Source organism: Sceloporus occidentalis, unplaced genomic scaffold (genome assembly GCF_023333645.1).
Source record: "Sceloporus occidentalis isolate IW3139 unplaced genomic scaffold, rSceOcc1.0.p SCAF_2, whole genome shotgun sequence".
Lineage (NCBI taxonomy): Eukaryota > Metazoa > Chordata > Lepidosauria > Squamata > Phrynosomatidae > Sceloporus > Sceloporus occidentalis.
This window is the reverse complement of record NW_028316982.1, coordinates 27,707,132-27,720,657: the sequence shown is the minus strand read 5'-3', so window position 1 is coordinate 27,720,657 and position 13,526 is coordinate 27,707,132. Positions and strand designations below refer to the sequence as shown.

Below are 13,526 nucleotides of genomic sequence, written 5' to 3'. Positions count from 1 at the left end.
TATATTTGCTGAAAAGTTGGTAATATAGAAAGTTAATCTATTCCTAAGCTAATTGAATACATTTTTGGAACTTGTAAGAATTTCATAGGAGAAATGAAATGATATTTTGGGGGGAGGGTGATGACTACAAATTACAAATGTTTTTTCATTATTTCTAAATAAAGCCAATAAGCTCAGCAGTATGCCATTTCACCTTTATTGATAACCATCATTATGTGGCTGCCATTAGGTTTAAGAAAAACACTTGGGTGAATGAAAGAAGTGTTGTAAACCAGTTTGATTATATGCCAAGATTTCATGTGAAGATTGCAAGATTGTTTGAAAAAATCAAACCCCCATATTAGTGGTTCTAGTACGAAAGAATTTGCAAAGGTCTACTTTTGCACAGACACATTTTTTAAAATATTCTGTATTTTGCCCAGGTGTATTTCTCTTTGTTTCAAAGTTTCTATAGTAACATTTCCTTTATCTGATAATTAAGATGGATAACTAAGGCGATCCGTGCTTTTATGAACATTGACCCAAGCATTACTCTTTAACTTGCATTGCAAAATGTAGAATTTCGCTTTCACATCCTCCAGTAGATTTTTCTAGGCCTGATGTTGTCTGTTAAGCTAAAGCAATACCTTTAAGCTACAGGTATGCATAACTTCCACCTCCATAGAGCCTTACTTTATACGGTGTGGTTGCTGTAACAAATGGGTTGGCTGTAAGTTTGCCCAGTACAAATGAGTTTTTATTAGATTTTCCCAAACATACCTCTGTTGACCATATGGTGTGTATGTGTATGTTTGTTTTCAATATGGGGATTAGAGCCAGAGCTTTTTTAAAGTGGGGGAAAATAGGGTGATAGCATGGTTGTTTAGAACTGGCAACAAGGATTGTAAAATGTCAAGACCAAATTGGGTTGCATAGAACAAGTGCATTAGGAATACATGTTTGAACTGCAGATTAAACATCTTCTGGTTTGATGGGCTGTGTGGACAATATTCCCCTTCTCCCCTCATATATTTATCAGTTCCTGCTATTTCAGTAGTATACAATTATAGAATCAACTGTTAAGATTACCCTGTTGAACATAGATATCCAGTGCAGTTAATGGTTTCAATGTTGGATTAAGACTCCTGGAGACCAGGGTTCAAATCCTTGCTCAGCCATGGAGAACCACTGGGTGACTTTAGACAAGTCACACTCTCTCAGCCTGAGGAAGTCAGTGGCAAATCTTTGCATAAACCTTGCCAAGAAAGTTGGTTACAGATTTGCCTTAGGATTGCCATAAATCAGAAAGGACCTGAAGGCACACAACAACAGAATGGTACCAGAAGCAAATAGGAAACATTCTGTTCAGTGTAATTTGTCCAGGAGGTCAGTTATTTTGCTGTTGTTTTCTCAGTCTGAACAAGTTACCTTTACATGTTGGCATTTAAAAACTTGGTACTTTTTTTTTGTTGCCCAACAAAACCGATCTGCAGACATCTCAAGAGCAAAGTGGCATAATGACCCACTCACAGAAACATTAGTGATCTTGTTACCTTGAACCAGTATTTGATTCACAAAACTAGTGTAAGAGATTCACATAACTAATGTACCAGATAGAAAAACCATAAATTGAACATGGAGATGTTTTTATGTCTACTCATCCATATGTCATAAAGCTGCCATTGAGGTGTAGTGATTTGAGCATTGGACTTTGACTCTGGAGACCAGGATTCAAATCTCTGCTCAACCATGGAAACCCATGATCAAGTCATGCTCAGCCTTAGAGGAAGACAAAGGTGAAACCCCCTGTGAACAAATCTTGCCAAGAAGCTCCTGTGGTAGGTTCATCGAAATTCGGCACTGACTTGCATATGTCATTTCCCCACTAACGTTCATGCATATATCATTTCAACAATGCACTCCCATAACACTCATTCTGTCTGGTTTGAAATGGGGCATTTGAATGAGCTGAAATAGATGGTATCTGCCCTTAATTGCAGGATGCTGGGAGCAACCAGCATGGTATTCTGCCACACCCTTCCAATGCTCTTGCTAAGGCCTATGGCTGGACTGGATGAGTCTTTCAACTGATTCCAGCTGTCTTTAGATAACAGTTACAGTTTCTGGACTGGCATTTGGCCCATTGTTGTAAATGAGGCAGTTTGGATAAAACCCAGTCCCTCTAAGCAATCTATTGCTGTATTACGCTTGGTTAAAGCTTGAAAACATAGCTGTTAGGTGATCTGAATATCAAGAAAGGTTACTAAATAAAATCCAGCAGGCTTGCATATCTAAGAAGTTTTTAAAATTTGGATAAATGGTGTTAGGAGGCTAGTTCTGTGTTCTAGAGTAGATATTATAGTTCATTGCAGTCAATGTCCTTGACTCAAAGATACCAAACCTACTCAAATCAAATGAACTGTATCTGTATAAAGCAGTGGCTTTATACACATCTGTATAAAGTTCTGGCATTCCTATTGCTTTAATAAATCATTTGTGTTTTGTACAAGAGTCCCCTAACACAGGCTAGTGTCATGGTGATGCTGTAGGCAAGAGAGTATTGGCTTGCTCAAGAAACTTTCTGGGTTGCTATAAGTCAGAAACAACTTGAAGACAATAGATAGCTGTGCATCTGTCTGGAAGAAAATGTGCACATTTGAAAAATGCACATAAAATGCATAAAATGCACCATTTTCACTGCATGCAAAGCACTGCATAAATGCACTTTAGCTTTTCTCTGCTTCTCTAAAATACATTCAAGTAACGTAAAACATGTATATATTTGCACAAACCAGATAGCATTGGGCACAAACCATATGTGGAAGTGGGAAAGGGAGGATGTCCATGGATGCACCTTTATGGGTGTGCCACCTCCCTAACCTTGGGAACAAGACTCCTGATTGCGCAATGGAGTTGATGCATGTGCTTATGGTTCCCCTTCAGACCTTCACTGGATGTGTGGAATGCAAGGAACTGAGCTGGATGGAAAAACCTCCTCCGGAGGGCTAACAAGTGAATCAGAATATAAAAGCATGTTTCACAGAACGTAGAGAGATCTTGTAGCATCTCAGACTAAATGGAAGATGTTGGGTGCATGAACTTTCTTAGACTTACTATTATTATTATTATTATTATTATTATTATTATTAACCTTTGTTTATAAAGCACTGTAAATTTACACAGCGCTGTACATACAATCTTTTTAACTGGACGGTTCCCTGCTCTCAGGCTTACAATCTAAAAAGACACGACACAAAAGGAGAAGGGAGTGGTGGTGGGGAAATGCATGTTCATCTTGTTCCTCAGATGCATCTGAGGAAGTAGACTTAAATCTATAAAAGCTCATACTGCCAACTTGTTTTTTTCAATTAGTCTCAAAGGTGCTACATGATCTGTACATACTCATTCCACCAACTAACACAAGAAGAAACTCAAGAGTCATCTTTGTTCAAGTGTGTGGGAATAATTCTTATTTCCATAGACCTTTTCTTGAAATTCTTGATATATGTCATTTTTTGCTTATTTTGAAAGAGAGAAATGCATTGAGACCCAAGCTGCTGTTTAGTTTAGAAACAACAAAGAGTTGATGCGGTAACTTCATGTGGCAATACTTCTAGGTCTATAAATAGGTATAAGGTGTTGGGTGCAGATGGGAATTTCATTATGGCTCAGAGGTAAGTGTTTGTTGCAGCCTATGGAGAGGAAGCTCTTGGTGAGCATTGTATGTACACAATAGGGAAAGTGCTGCACATTTCTGTTCTCTAATTTTGTTTCCACGTATCTCTCAAAATATTCACATCTAATTAGAGGAGATTATGAAACCAGTTTTTTGATATTTAACACTCTGGGCCTTTGTGTAATGCCACAGGGAGTAGGAATTCTAATCACCCAGGAAACAAAAGATGTTAATCTGCTTCCCACTTCAAAGATGCTTTTTTAAAACAAACAACAGCAACCCAGCCTATAACATAGAGAATGAATCATGTGGGAAATTAATCGTGGTAAATTTAGAGAAACAGCTGTGAACTTCAGATACACTACAACTCCTTAAAAATGGCTATTTCATCTACTTGTATGGAAGGAGAGATGAAAATGGGAAAAAAATCACCCCAGAATGAATCCAGAAGTGTTAGGATCTGTACAACAGTCTTGGCAAGATGTACATGTCATCTTTCGGCCGTTGAGGGAGAGAACAGGCTGGCCCAGCGTCATCAGGGGCTAGCCTGAAGACTGAGTGCCCTCCCTCCATAACTGTCATCTTTCGGCCGTTGAGGGAGAGAACAGGCTGGCCCAGCGTCATCAGGGGCTAGCCTGAAGACTGAGTGCCCTCCCTCCATAACTGTCACCTTTCGGCCGTTGAGGGAGAGAACAGGCTGGCCCAGCGTCATCAGGGGCTAGCCTGAAGACTGAGTGCCCTCCCTCCATAACTGTCACCTTTCGGCCGTTGAGGGAGAGAACAGGCTGGCCCAGCGTCATCAGGGGCTAGCCTGAAGACAGAGTGCCCTCCCTCCATAACTGTCACCTTTCGGCCGTTGAGGGAGAGAACAGGCTGGCCCAGCGTCATCAGGGGCTAGCCTGAAGACAGAGTGCCCTCCCTCCATAACTGTCACCTTTCGGCCGTTGAGGGAGAGAACAGGCTGGCCCAGCGTCATCAGGGGCTAGCCTGAAGACAGAGTGCCCTCCCTCCATAACTGTCACCTTTCGGCCGTTGAGGGAGAGAACAGGCTGGCCCAGCGTCATCAGGGGCTAGCCTGAAGACAGAGTGCCCTCCCTCCATAACTGTCACCTTTCGGCCGTTGAGGGAGAGAACAGGCTGGCCCAGCGTCATCAGGGGCTAGCCTGAAGACAGAGTGCCCTCCCTCCATAACTGTCACCTTTCGGCCGTTGAGGGAGAGAACAGGCTGGCCCAGCGTCATCAGGGGCTAGCCTGAAGACAGAGTGCCCTCCCTCCATAACTGTCACCTTTCGGCCGTTGAGGGAGAGAACAGGCTGGCCCAGCGTCATCAGGGGCTAGCCTGAAGACAGAGTGCCCTCCCTCCATAAATGTCATCTTTCGGCCGTTGAGGGAGAGAACAGGCTGGCCCAGCGTCATCAGGGGCTAGCCTGAAGACAGAGTGCCCTCCCTCCATAAATGTCATCTTTCGGCCGTTGAGGGAGAGAACAGGCTGGCCCAGCGTCATCAGGGGCTAGCCTGAAGACAGAGTGCCCTCCCTCCATAACTGTCACCTTTCGGCCGTTGAGGGAGAGAACAGGCTGGCCCAGCGTCATCAGGGGCTAGCCTGAAGACTGAGTGCCCTCCCTCCATAACTGTCACCTTTCGGCCATTGAGGGAGAGAACAGGCTGGCCCAGCTTCAACAGGGGCTAGCCTGAAGATACAGTGTATCTTAATTGTAGATTTTTCTTGTACTGTTTTATAATTTTCTTGTACACCGCTATGATCTATTTGGAATAGCGGTTTATAAATAAAACATATTATTATTATTATTATTATTATTATTATTATTATTATTATTTGTAAAATGGAATCACTTTCGCTTGTCTGGCTAAAGACATGTAAGGATTAGTTGAAACACATCTCACTCCTATTGTTAGCACCTATACTGAATTCCATTAATGCCAACCTAGATGTATCAGGATTACTGATTAAACTATTGGTACACACCTGAACACTGATCCTTAGTTTTCCCACCTGAAATGCTTTCAAATGTTTCCAAAGGTAGTTCATTTGCATGTGTATGTGGGTAGGGGGATACTTGAAGCTTCACCCAAGAGCCATAGGAGGAAGCTTTTGGAGGTATCTTTGCTGAAATCACTGGCTAAGATCATTTCCCTCAAAATTCTTGTTAGTTTTTCCACCTTTTTCTTTGCACTATTCCAGCAAGAGGTTCCAACATTCCATGGCTTCCCATAAAAAAGATCCAACCAAGTAGTGGTAAATTTTGTCATCTGTGAAATCTGTCTTTCAGGGAGTACTTGCTTTACACTTTGGAGCTCCCCCAAATTACCCCCCCCCCTTTGTTTGGTGTGTGTGTATTAGAAGTACTACTATATTGTTCTTAGTTTTGATCCTCTTTTCCTCCCTCACATTTCCTCTCCTCATAGCAAACTCTAGAGCTTCACATTGCATAATTCCAAACCCTTGCAGCCTTGCAAGTTTACTCATTTTTGAGTTAATATCTTCCTGTCCTAAAGCAATTCCTATTAGGCATTCATTTATAATTTGCATGTGCTGTTTGTCATTTATCAAGCTCTACCATAACGTTTGGCATTCCCCAATGCAACTATAGCATATATTTCATTCTGTGTGTGTTCAGTAAAATTCTCCTTTTAGAGCCCTCTGTGAATATGGTTTATTGAGTCCAATTTGCATGAGACATACTATTGGCCAAGCTCCCGAGATTTCTGATTATATGCATGTGCTCAAAGCATGAGAGAGTTCATTCATTCTACCATCTTAAATCTCATCATGGGAGAAAGGCAGGATATAAATCCAATAAATGGAGCCCTGTTCATGTGCTCAGAGGGCATTTTGTTGCTGTTGTGTGTCCGTAAGTTGTTTCCAATTTATGGAGGCCCTAAGATGACACTTTCATTGGGCAAGGTTTGTTCAGAGGAGGTTTGCCATTGTCTTCCTCTAGGCTGAGAGCATGTGACTTGCTCAGGATCATCCTAGTAGGTTTCATGGCTGAGCTGGGAATCAAACCCTGGTCTCCAGGGTTGTCGAGCCAAAGCAGAGTCAAGCCACTACTACAAGCTGGTAACAAAAGGAGATGAGGGATGATGCAATCTCACCTTCAGTTGCTCCAAATGGCAGCTGCAGCATTGCACTTTGTTCCTCCAGAACAGCCCAGTCCTGATTATAAGATAATAATAATAATAATAATAATAATAATAATAATAATAATTTTATTATTTTATTTATAAACCGCTATTCCGTGTTGATCATAGCGGTATACAGGTAAAAATTGCAATATCAAATACAAAATACAGGATAAAAATTGCAATACATAAATAAAACTTCAATAAAAACATTTCAAAATACAGATTAAAACCATACATCAAATGTGCTCGATAATGCTGTACATATAAGGGGGAGTCATATATCATCAAGGAGCATCGGGGAAGGCTTGCCGAAACAGGAAGGTCTTAAGTCTCTTTTTAAAGAGATCCAGGGAGGTGGGGGAGCGGAGTTCCTCAGGAAGGGTGTTCCAGATCCCAGGGTCGAGATAGAAAAGGCCCTTTGTGAGGTTGATACATATCTTGTTATCGGGATCCTCAACAGATTCTTCCCAGCTGACTTGAGTTTGCGGGGCGGACTATATGGGGAGAGGCAGTCCTCCAAGTACCCTGGGCCCAAGCCATTTAGGGCTTTATAGGTTATAACCAACACCTTGTATTGTGCACGGAAGTGAACAGGCAGCCAATGGAGATCATGCAGAATCGGTGTTATATGGTCATCCCTGGGACATCCAGTGACCAACCTAGCTGCCATATTCTGCACTAGCTGAAGCTTCCGGGTTTGGTACAAGGGTTGCCCCATGTAGAGCGCATTACAGAAATCCAACTGAGAGGTTACCAGAGCATGTACCACTGTTTCAAGGTCCTCCCGCCTAGGTAGGGTCACAGCTGGCATATCAGCCAAAGCTGGTAACAGGTGCTTCTGACCGTCGCATCCACCTGAGAAGTCAGCTGGAGCGACGAGTCCAAAAGCACCCCCAAACTGCGAACTGAGTCCTTCAGGGGGAGCATGACCCCATTCAGGACAGGTGGACAAATTTCACCACCCGGACCGGGCGAGCCTATCACTAGTACTTCCATTTTCTCTGGATTCAAACTGAGTTTGTTTTTCCTCATCCAGCCCATTACCGACTCCAAGCAGGAATTTAGAGGAGAGATGCCATCCCTAGTTACTGCATCAGTCGGGGACACAGAGAAGCATATTTGGGTGTCATCGCATACTGATAACACCGCGCCCCATATCTCTGGATGATCTCTCCCAGCGGTTTCATGTAAATGTTAAATAGCATGGGGGACAGAATAGCTCCTTGAGGGACACCAGATGTAAGCGCTCTCTTATCGGAGCAAACGTCCCCCAGCTGCACCATCTGGAATCTACCCGAGAGGTAGGAACGGAACCACTGGAGCGCAGTGCCCCCAATACCTAACTCCCTCAGGCGTTCCAGAAGGATACCATGGTCAATGGTATCGAAAGCCGCTGAGATGTCCAAAAGCACTAACGGACACGCTTCCCCTGTCCATGCCCAGACGGAGATCATCAACTAAGGCCACCATGGCAATCTCAACTCCATAGCCCGCCCGGAAGCCAGTTTGAAATGGGTCTAGAAAATCTGTTTCTTCCAAGATCCCTTGAAGCTGGAAAGCAACTGCTCTCTCAATCACCTTCCCTAAAAAAGATAGTCGAAAGGCTGGGACTTTCCCTACTCAGGAGATCAAGAAGAGATAACAAATTCATAAACTTCTGCTTCATGGCAATTTACTCATACTGAATATTTTTGTTCATGAATCTAATAAATTAGAAGGCTTTCATGGCCGGCATCCATAGTTTTTTGTGCCAGATGCCAGCCACAGATGCTGGCGAAACGTCGGGGAGAAACCCTTCTAGAACATGGCCACACAGCCCGAAAAACCCACAAAAAATAAATAAAAACAATCTCATAAATTGTTTGGGGTGATTTTTAGCCAGCTATTTTGATTCGCCAGTAAAGTGCTATTTGTCCCCCACCCCATCCCGATCCATTTGTTGGTATTTATTCTTGCTCCATTAGTTGCTAGTACTTCATAGTACTTCCACAGTCGCTGGGCTTTAAAAATAACACGGACTTCCAACAGGCTATTTGTATTTGGTAATGACCTACCTATTCAAACTGAGTGTGGTATTTGATTCTTTGCAATACAACGCAGCTACTTCGCAATCATGGGGAGATCTAGCCCACTGGTGTGTTAGTGTGTCAAATTACTGTTCTGTGATATGTTTATCAGTGTGTTATTTAGGAAGCTTTTCCTGTTCCCATTGTGCTTTTCTTTAATCCTATCCCTAGAAAAAGACAACAACTCTGGTTCCTTGCAATTTATCATGCATTGCAAATGGGGAAGAATTTCCTTCCAAAATACTCAGTTAAGGATTTTTTTAGCCTCAGGTTTTGGAGGCAGGAGTCTGTGCCAACCTTGATAAGAGCCTGTGCCTTGTTTCTGCCACAGCAGGAAGCTTACACAAGCTTTCAAATTGTCCATATAACTCACTGCTGAAGATGGTTATAGCCTGCAAAAATGTGTTTTACTGCTAACAGGTTTAGTCTCTTACTTGTTGAAATGGATGCAAATTCCGTTTCAGCTTACAATGTACCCAAGATTATTCCCAGCATCTGATGTTAGTGGTGTGTGTCTATATAATAAAAGAACAGCATGATCTAGGTAGTGCTGAGCACATTTCTTGCGTTTTAATATGAGAGAACAAATGGAAAGTACTTTACTTCTGCTGGATCAAACCCAGTATAATCTGAGTGCTCATGTTTTCAGGGAGTATTCTCTCGGTTGAAAAGAAGAGGTAGCAATTTGGGTTAAAATCACAGAAGTTGGTGCACTGTCAGTGCATCCTTTCTAAACCCAAGTCTCACATTTGAGATTACAACAAACAGCCATAGCCAGCATGGGTCAAGGCAAGGGCTGATGGGAAATGTAGCCCAAAAGATATGGAGGGAGTTGCCTGGTTTGACGAAGCTGAAGCAAGCCAAGGGCATAAGGAATTGTATTTTAAGTCATCTTAAACATAGGCAGGAGTTGCAATATTAAGATTGCCAGCTTTCCCCCTTCAGACAGGCTCCTGGCAACCTTTTCACAGTAGTCTGCCAGGAGCAAATCTAGCAGGTGCAGTATTCTCTCAGCAGCTGTGAGTTGAACAAATTTTCATCTGCCGAATTGCTCATCACTTGGCAGTTAAGAATACAGTAACAGTCCTAGGAGGAGTTGGACCCCTATAAATAGTATGGTTTTATACACTAGAGCAATAAAGACAGCTATCATATTTGCTTTGCAAGAAACAGTATTGTTACCATCTGTGGCTTAATACCCTGATAAACAGATGGCCACACAGTAAAGAAGATAATGGGAATCAATACTACATACTCCAGTTCTGATGGCCTCATGAGAGTCCTATCAAACTTGTTTCAATAATCCCTGAGACGGAAACCATATGTACCGCCTCATCTTTCATCTCCTGGATCAATCTTTTCCAGTGGCTACTCCTAAGAGCTTGATCCATCATGAAATACTTTCTGGATAATTGCAAACTCCCCTGCTAGCATCTCTGTTGACACACCACCAAATGTTTTATTAGGGCTACACAAAAGCCAGAGCATGTTATCTTCCATTTCGTAATGATTCTCTTCATCCACTAGTAGATTTTAAAAGTCCAGAAGTCTTTAAGTAGCCTCATGTTTTATATGGACTGTTGTAATCCTCTTGGTGTATAATTATCACTCTGGGAATAGTTCCCCTGTGGTATTGGCATATGTGGCTTTGGCATGTGTTTAAATATCAGTTGTATGGACACAACTAGATCCTTTTCACCAACCTGCCACCCTGCTTGATCAACTGTGACATTAGGCAGAGTGAGGCAACCACCTTGACTAGCTGTTGCTGACATGTAGGGAGCAGATAGACTGCTGTGTGCCAAGTAGCTGACTATTCTGTCACCAGTCCTGGTGCAAGATTTGACATCCAGCCTGGGGAAGCTTTCACACATGAAATGGGGAAACCTCTTACTTTCACTCTGCACATTTATTTTGCACTAGCCCTGGAGAAAAGACAGATGTAGCCAGGCAAGCAGCTACATTCCTAGTATATGAGCATCAGTGGAATCTTTCACATGACAACAGATATATTACCCTTTAACAAAAATCAATTTCAGATTAGTGAGTGAACATCATTGAAGAAAATTCATAACTCATTAAAAGAGGTAAGAAACATTCTGTCAGTCTGTTACCATACAAAACTCCGAATGCTGTGTGTGCTGAGAAGTGATTGCTTTGGCAAGCTATGTGCATGCTAGGGCATCCATTTGAATTCATTATCTAGTTATTACAAAAATGTACATACTGTCTTTTAATATTAATTTCTAAAACAGAGACATAAAAGGAAAACACCCTCCAACACATGAGAGCTAGTGTAGGGGAGTGTTGACTTTGGAGACCAGGGGTCGATTTCTCCACTCAGCCATGAAAAACCAATAGGTTACCTTAGTCATGTCACATGCCCTCAGCCTCAGGGGATATCTGTGGCAAACCACCTTTGAACAAATCTTGCCAAGAAAGTCCCATGATAGGTTCACCTTAGGATTGCCGTACCGATTTGATGTCACACAACAAACCCTCCTACTTTTCCTCGCCTCCAAGATGACACAACAAGACCAGGGTAAGAAGGAGAACCCCATGTGGGAGCTGCGCATCCGCAAGCTCTGTCTGAATATCTGCGTTGGGAAGAGTGGAGACAGGCTCACCTGGGCAGCCAAAGTGCTGGAACAGCTCACAGGACAGACTCCTGTTTTCTCAAAAGCTCAATGCACTGTCCACTCCTTTTGGATCAGGAGAAATGAAAAGATTGTCATTCACTGCACTGTATATGGGGCAAAAGCTGATGAGATCTTGGACAAAGGCTTGAAGGTGCGAGAATACAAGCTAAGGAAGAATAACTTCTCTGGCACATGCAACTTTGACTTTGGAATCCAGGAACACATTGATTTGGGCATAAAATACGATCCCATTATTGGTATCTACGGATTGGACTTCTATGTGGTTCTGGGCAGGCCCGGTTTTAGCATTGCTGACAAGAAGCGCTAAACTGGCAGCATTGGGGCCAAGCACAGAATCATAGAATCGTAGAGTTGGAAGAGGCCACAAGGGCCATCCAGTCCAACCCCCTGCCATGCAGGAAATCTCAATCAAAGCATCCCTGACAGATGGCCATCAAGCCTCTGTTTAAAGACCTCCAGGGAAGGAGACTCCACTACACTCTGAGGGACTCCACTGTTGAACAGCAAGGAGGAAGTCATGGGCTGGTTCCAGCAGAAGTATGATGGCATCATCTTTCCTGGTAAATAAATGGTTTCCACTATAAAAAAAAAGCTAATAAAACAAACCATCCAACACAATTAAAATACAAGGCTGGCATCCTGATAGGTAATTACATCATTGTAAATTGCCTTACGATCATATAGAGTTGAATTGCACCATTGTGTGATGTTCGTATTCTGAAGAAGCGTGCAGAGGTATAGCTAGAACTTTGGTATCACTGTGCAAGTAGAGCCATCCTAATGCCTTAGATTCCATTGTGCAATGGACATCATGAGTCCCATTGTGCAGTAGGCCCTGTATAGTGTATTGCAGTGTCTTGCATTGCTCCAGTTAGTCCAAAACTATCTATGGTGTAGGAGAAAAGCCAGGGTATAAATGCATGCAGTGAATAAATAAAAATAACCCTTGTTGCCATGGGTTTGGGAGACAATGACAGGACAGCATGACCTCACAAGGGAACTGCAGTTGAAGTAAGTGTAAAGTCCAGAGTGTTTATCCAGTCGCCTTTGGCAGTCCACCATAGCAGACTATACTGGTCTGAAGGTCATCCTTTTGCTATGGCTCTGGTCATTTGCAACAGGTCAGAGCCCAATCCATGTACTTCATGTGCTGTGGTTCAGTGGTGAATCATTCCTGGAATCAACGGCCAATTCCAGTCTCCTGATGCTCATGCTTGGATTGGTGTATCTGCTGTGTGCCAACATAGAAGCCGTCATCCATTTCCAGCTTGAATTTTTCGACGCCCTGGAGGAGGTAAGCATTGCAATTTCGTCTGGTGGGGACAGTGCTTTGTTGATTTTGGTTTTATTGCTGTATATACATTCATGTATAAGTCTAGAAAATTTAGTTAAATAATTGACCTAAAAATCTGACTTGACTTATTCACGGGTCAATGTAATTACTGGGCTTTAACATGATATACCAAATGACCACTCCTTAGTTCAGAAGGTTGCCTCTTAGCTCAGAAGGTTGGCATATCTGAATATCTGTTGAGTTTGCAGGGCCTCTCTTCCAGTGGATAAGCCCACCATAAGAGATCCGTTTTGAGTGCCTTCTTAAAGGCCTCGAAGGTAGTAATAAGACGGATCTGTTCTGGTGGGTCATTCCATAATCTTGGGGCCGTGGCAGTGATTGCCTTATGTGAAGTTGTCATTAGCCTGGTATTATAATATTCTAGTAAGAACTTCCCAGATGTTCTGAGAGAGCGGGGCAGATTATGTAGGGAGAAGCGCTCCCGCAAGTAACTGGGGCCTGAGCCATGTAGGGCTTTAAAGGTAATAACCAAGACCTTGTATTGCACCCAGAAGCTAATTGGCAGCCAGTGAAGAGATTTCAGTATTGGTGTTATATGGTCAAACCTAGACCAATATCACACAAGCAAAATTTGAAGTCATCCCAGGGTCAATGTGAAGGCAATGCAGGGGTTTCAATCAGGAGCCATCTTAAACTCAGTTGGT

At 42.7% G+C, this 13,526-nt stretch overlaps 1 pseudogene; it reads left to right on the top strand.

The window, feature by feature from the left end:
* Window positions 1-11,391: 11,391 nt before the first annotated feature.
* LOC149318071 (large ribosomal subunit protein uL5-like) lies at window positions 11,392-12,101 on the top strand (annotated as a pseudogene).
* Window positions 12,102-13,526: the final 1,425 nt, after the last annotated feature.